Genomic DNA, 6,129 nt, shown 5'->3' with positions numbered 1-6,129 from the left:
AGAAGGACCCATCCACTACCACCCTCTGGGTGCAGCCCTCCAGCCAGTTGGTGACCCATTTGACTGTGTGGGTGTCTACACCACAGCCCCCCAGTTTCTTAATGAGAACGGGGTGAGACAAATTTGATGTGTTTGATTATATATACAATTTGTAATGCAGTGCTTTTAATTTGATGATGATGTTCTTGTGTGGACAATGGTGTTCCAGTGATGTTTCACAGTAAAGGAGGGACCCAGGCCCAAAACTGTGATTGCAAATAAATTGCAGATTCATTTTTTAAGAATGCATAGTAATATATTCACAATGAACTTTGTTAGAATTTTAAAAAATGTACTGAATAGTCATAAAACTGTGCAAAATTAGAAAGCCAAGTGCTTTAGAAAGATTCTAGTGCTCTGCAAAAACATAAAGAATAAGCCCCCCAAAAGTACCTACAGTAACTTTCTGCACCAATCTATAGTTTAGGCATAGCAAAGCACCTTACCTCTGCTACCATACTCCAATAAAAGTGAATTTCTTGCTACCATTTTTGGGTAGGGGAGGAATCAATTGGGCAGAATGAAAGGCAGGTAAGTACTGTGGTAGGCAAATGTGAGATGACACACACGAAAGTTATTGTTTATGTGCTAACAAGTTATAAGGGAATGGATTGTTTATATAGTTTCCAGCCCTGTTATGGACTGTTGAGGATGGTGGTGGGGTTAAAAGCTCTCAAGGCAGAGAAAACTTCAACTGACTGGAGGTATTTCTATAGTCTCTGGGCAAGCTTAAATTCTGCCTCTTCATTAAGCCTTATTACATTTTGTCATTACCTTACTGCAGCGTTGGAGAATGTCCCAGTCATGCTTCTTACCCAGTATTTGTTGTAATACATGCTTGTATACTTGTGCTAAGTTACTGCCGGACAGCTGGGCAAAATAAACTCCTGTCTCCTGGGGTCCATAAAGAAAAGCATTTAAATACTGGACACTGGTTCAGCCTGACTTCTTGTAATCTTTTTTCTGCTTAGATTTAAGCCTCCTTTGATTCCAGTTTATTTTCCTTGTGAAGGTATTTTAATACTGGAGTCAAGTCACCTCTCAGTCTTCTGTAAGGTAAACAGACTGAATTCAAAAGTTTCTCATTGCAAAGCATTTCATCTAACCTTCAAATAATCTGTGAAGCCCCTTTCTCCACCCCCACCAAGATTTTGATAACGGTATATTAATTGTGCACAATTCTAGTCTCATGCCTACATTTACTGCCTACTACTCTGTAAAGTGGAACGAGAAAACAAAAGTATTGGGAGGAGATCAAATCCAGGATTGCACTTTGTTTTTATGTTTAACATGGAAGACGTGCTCCCTAACCTGTGGATGTTGTGGTATTAAAAGCCAAATCAGTGAAGTCCCAAATGACTCAGCTGGACTCTACTGGGCTCTGATGTTGCTAATTCTCTGTAATAAGCAATCAAAACCTCTAGTGTTTTGGGCTATGTACAGACATTCAAAAAGCCCAAAGCAGAATTGCTCAAACTTACGTGGGTGTCTAGAAGCAGCATAGGTTACTTCGGGAGCAAACAGAACACATGTTCACCCTCTGGTGGGGGGATGCAGGCTGCCTGCACTGGCTGAGGCCAGCAGGTTGGGGATGCTTCTGTATGCCTCCAAATATACCCTGCAGGCTCCCTAGGCTGCTGGAGGTTGCTGAGTACATCCCCATGTCCAGGCCACCCCTGGACAGGTAAGCATGTCTCCTCCTACTGCCAGTATCTGTCAACTGCAGTCAGGTGTGGAGGCAACTGTGTTTGTCTGTCACCTTGCAGCCGGGTCTGCTCCCTGGTGCTGCACATACTTGTGGGGACATGGGGGTTGCTAGGTGGTCTCCTGCATCCCCACCCAGGGACCTCTGTGTCCGTCCCTCTCCCCCCGCAAGCAGGTGCAGACTCAAGGAGCCGGATCAAGCTGCAGGGCAAGACAGCTCCCTCCCCCCTTCTCCACCATTGTCAGCAACTATGTTGACAGCTGTGTGAGAACCAAGGGGTGAGGCCAGCTGGGTGCTTGGCTAGACAATCGAATGTGGGCTGAGGCTAGTGCACCTCCCTGTGAAGCAGGGGGAGCCACAGGGCCTATCCTAATTTGAATAAGTTTGAGTGCACATTGATTCAGGATTACCTTAGATCAGGTTCTGCCACTTTCAGAGCAGACAATGTGCCCTGAACTTCTGTATGGTTATCGGTTTGGTTGCATTTCCGATCACTTACTCAGGATTATGTGTAACATCTATACTTTGCCTTGGAGACTAGTCTTGCACCAATGAAACCCTTTTGAGGAAGGGGTTATCATTTATTACATAGCTCTATGGTACTTGGCACAACTAGTCCCAGCCCAGTTATGGGCTTTGGGTACTATCACTATATAAATGCTAACTTTATTATGAAAATAAAAGTCATAGAGAAGTAAGGCTGGAATGGACTTCAAGAGATCATCTAGTCCAACTGAGGCATAGGAGTTTTGTCATTGATGTCAGTGGGAGTGTGTTGTAGGCTTTGAATGAAGCCCCATATTAGATGTTTTTAGCTTAAGAAGCACCTAAGGCCACCATATAACTTTCCTAAGTCTGTTTCAACAATTTATAAATAAATAATGGCTAAAAAAGGATTGCGTAAAGTTTCTTATGAATTATGCCATTTGTAAGCACATATTTCTCTGCAGTAAATCAGTGACAGAGGTAGAGCTAGATGAAAATACATTTTTATGTTTGTAAAAGGATACAGAAAATAACACCTACTTGTCTCAAAGTCAGTGATCCTTTCGCAGTGAGGGAAAAAGTTGATGCATTGATCAACTGAAGTGCTGCACAGACTATAAACCAAAAGTCAGGAGGAGGAAAGAACAGCAAAAGGAAATCATAGCAGAAGATAAAGCAGTAGACAATCTACTGAAAATAAACCACTATCTTTTTTTCCCAGTTTTTATCTCCAAATTAGACTATCTCTCATTGTCTGCCTCCCTTGACCAGGTATAATAAACCTTAAACATTTGGTTTCTGTTTTTTTCCTGAGAAACTTTGAAGGAATTGTGGAAAGAATCAAGACAGGTTTTTAAAAATTCTGATCAGGTTTCCTCTGGAGTCTTGCTGCTGGAAGAATGTCTTATGGGTAAATTTCCACTCTCTCAGCGGGGCAGTGTTTTGCATGAACCAACTCCCAGGAGAAAATGTTGTGTGCTTATTCTATACAACAAAGCTTAGGCAGCATCTCCATATTAAGCTGACCAGAATGGGGGAGGGGAAGCAATTGACCTGAAAAGGTTGAGGGTGGGGGGAATGCAGTTCAGATTTCAGAAGCCAGACATAGCTAGTCACAAAACTTAAAAAAAAAAAGAAATGAAAAGAAAAGAGAGAGAAAAAAAATCTGTGAAATATTTCTACTGATTTCAGTTTTATTGCTTAAAGAAGTTAAGGTATGTGACTATTACATACTAAAATATGCTTGTTAATGATATGAGATAAAGCTTCTCAAACAAGAAATCCTTGTGAAGAAATTTAAAAAACCTTTAGCAGAGAAAATATGACCCCCCCCCACACCCACTCACCACTTCATTCTCACAATTTTTGGATAAAGGGACAGATTCTAATCTCCGATAAATCACTATAAATCTGCTCTAAATTTTCTGGAGTTACTCAGGGTTTACACCAATTCACCTAATTTCAGAATCTAGCACTCAGTTGGATTCTGTAATAAATTATACGGTCCAATGTCTGGTAGCTATGTTGTAAATCATATTTATCATAATAAATTGCTTTTGTTAGTGTAGTGCATAACATAGCAAACCAATATGTCTTTTTATATTCACTAAAAATGTGCTAAACTTCCTTTCTGAACCCGGGTAGTGATACATGCTATCGTATTAATAGAGCTTATTGTTAGAAGGCTATTTCTTGATATGGTTCTGTGATTCAATATTTTTAATTATCTTTTTATTACAACATGTACTAGGTCCTAACATACAGTAGATTTACTGATAAGGCCATATACCACTTGTATTGCATCCATTTACAGTCATTTTTATAATGGTATCTTACTAATAAAATGTTATCTTATTCATTGAATTTGTGTGTAATAAATCAACAGCCTGTTCTTTCTTCTCGTGCAGATATGGGTATAAGTATGTATGACTCTGTGCATGTACTAAACCTGATGATGTTGCTTGCATACAAATGGAAATTAGCTTAAGAGCATTTCATTAATGAAAGCATAGCTGTTTGCTTGTGACCCGAGTAAAATTAATATTCTAAATAAAATAACACGGGGCTTTATTTTGAAGCTTTGCCTTATGCAAGTGAATTATGGTAAGTTGAAAAGATACAACTAGCCATGTTTTTCTTTTGTTTGAGGCAGAAATCACATATCACTTATTAGAGAAATTAATAACAATAAATTGCACATGTTATTCTCTTCCTAATTGTCTGTCTTTAGCAGTATAATATACATAATGGTAGATTAAAGGAAGCTTCATCCCCATGCTTTGAACTTAGCTTCCAAGAAAGCAGCAGTTTCATTGTGCATCATGTCAAAGCAAAATCAGTGGAAGCCCAAGTATTAGGATCACAAGAATATGATGCTGTTGCAAAAAAAGGTCACAACCTTGGTCTGAGTTATTTATTGTAGTCCATGAAGATGGTTAACATTTAAAAATAACTTTAAAAATGTTTGTAGAAGACCCTGTGGCTTCTCTCATCCTCTTGTGCAGAACATGGTGATCCTTCAGTGCTGCACAGGCTGTGCTGGCAGTGAGTGGTCTTTCCCCCCGGGGCTCTCTCCTATTGCATGCCACTGGGAGAGGCAGCCTCAGAGGCCCACCGGTTGCATGTTAATTACTCGTGGACCACATGCAGTCTGCCATCACATGCTGGTTCCTTGCCAGCTGGCAGTTCTACGGCTCTGTCGTAGAAGAATAAACCAAATGAGAGTTGAATTTCAGGAAAATATTTTATAAATGTTAGAAGGCATATAAAAATGACTTTTTATAAAACATTGCAACTTTTACAGTATGTACAACTAAATAAAGTGCTGAGCATGAACCAACACAGAGCTGCCCCCCCAAAACCCTAGTAAAAATAGTAAAGCTATGAATAGGGCAACAGGTCTTCTGCTAATTTTGATCTCTGTTGCTGTCTTGATTCCATATTTATAACTTTTCTAGACCTGTAGATGACTAAGGGACCTCTTCCAATATGTAGGTAAGTAGTGTTCATTTGGTGTGTAGGTAACTGTATTCATTTTTGGGTGTCATATCTTTATGGTGATGACATAAAGATAACTGACATGGGATCTTTCTAGAACAGAAATATAGAACATTTTTAAACAACTTCAAACAATATATTTTCAGATGCAAATGTTTAGGACACAATATCTTTTAAAAAACTGAAAGCTGGCTATGGACAATGCTAGGCTTTCTCCTTCAGTTCTAATGATGCTAACATAGTTTTTGATCTGTCTCTTTAGTGTTTGCCAGAATTTATCCATATTAGATTTTCCTGCAGTGTCAGCATTATCTTGTGGAGAATAAAAAATGGGATCTAAGGAATGTGTGTTATTGGCCAAATTTAGCTTTTGTGGTGTTAAGATGGATTTGGGAATAATTACCAAAATCAAGCAACCTCCTAAATGGAGAAGTAACTTGTGTGTCAGCATGAAGGGAATGTTCTTTTAGATTTGTTGCCGGCACAAGGTGCCCGAGGGAGGCAACAATTGGGTTCGTTGCCTGATATGCGTTGCGCCAAATAAACACACTGGGGGGGAGAAGCAGACAGAGTTTATTTGAGCTCAAGTAAAAGGCACAGGGAGACTGTATGGTCTCAAATCCTGTGTGTTTAACCCTGCAACAGAGGAATTTTATACCCCGGTCATTCCCAGTGATTTTCCACCAGCTGGCGCCCCTCTTCCTCCCCTTTCCCGCCTCCCTTCTCTCTCCGAGCGGTGCCCTTGCATTCCACAGATAACAGTTTTAGCTCACCTGTTTTCCAGAAGGACAAGAGATTGCAGGCGCCATAGAAAGGGTTACAAAGGTTGGGGAAAGGGGGGGTCCTGGCTCGTCTGAGCCCAGAGCAGAAGGACTTCCTCGACGCTCGTGGTCTTCCATCCC

At 40.3% G+C, this 6,129-nt stretch overlaps 1 long non-coding RNA gene across 1 annotated transcript in view; it reads left to right on the top strand.

Moving 5' to 3' along the window:
- The window catches only part of LOC109321955, a 7,650-nt gene extending 2,426 nt beyond the window's left edge, over window positions 1-5,224 (top strand). The window contains exons 2-3 of the long non-coding RNA XR_002104246.1: window positions 2,952-3,001; window positions 5,188-5,224. This is a non-coding gene — a long non-coding RNA (uncharacterized LOC109321955). The remainder of the gene's footprint in view (window positions 1-2,951; window positions 3,002-5,187) is intronic.
- The last annotated feature ends 905 nt before the right edge of the window (window positions 5,225-6,129 follow it).

Source organism: Crocodylus porosus, unplaced genomic scaffold (assembly GCF_001723895.1).
Source record: "Crocodylus porosus isolate Cpor-Errol unplaced genomic scaffold, CroPor_comp1, whole genome shotgun sequence".
NCBI classification, from domain to species: domain Eukaryota; kingdom Metazoa; phylum Chordata; order Crocodylia; family Crocodylidae; genus Crocodylus; species Crocodylus porosus.
Note: the sequence above shows the minus strand (reverse complement) of the source record. Positions and strands in the feature narration are given on the sequence as shown.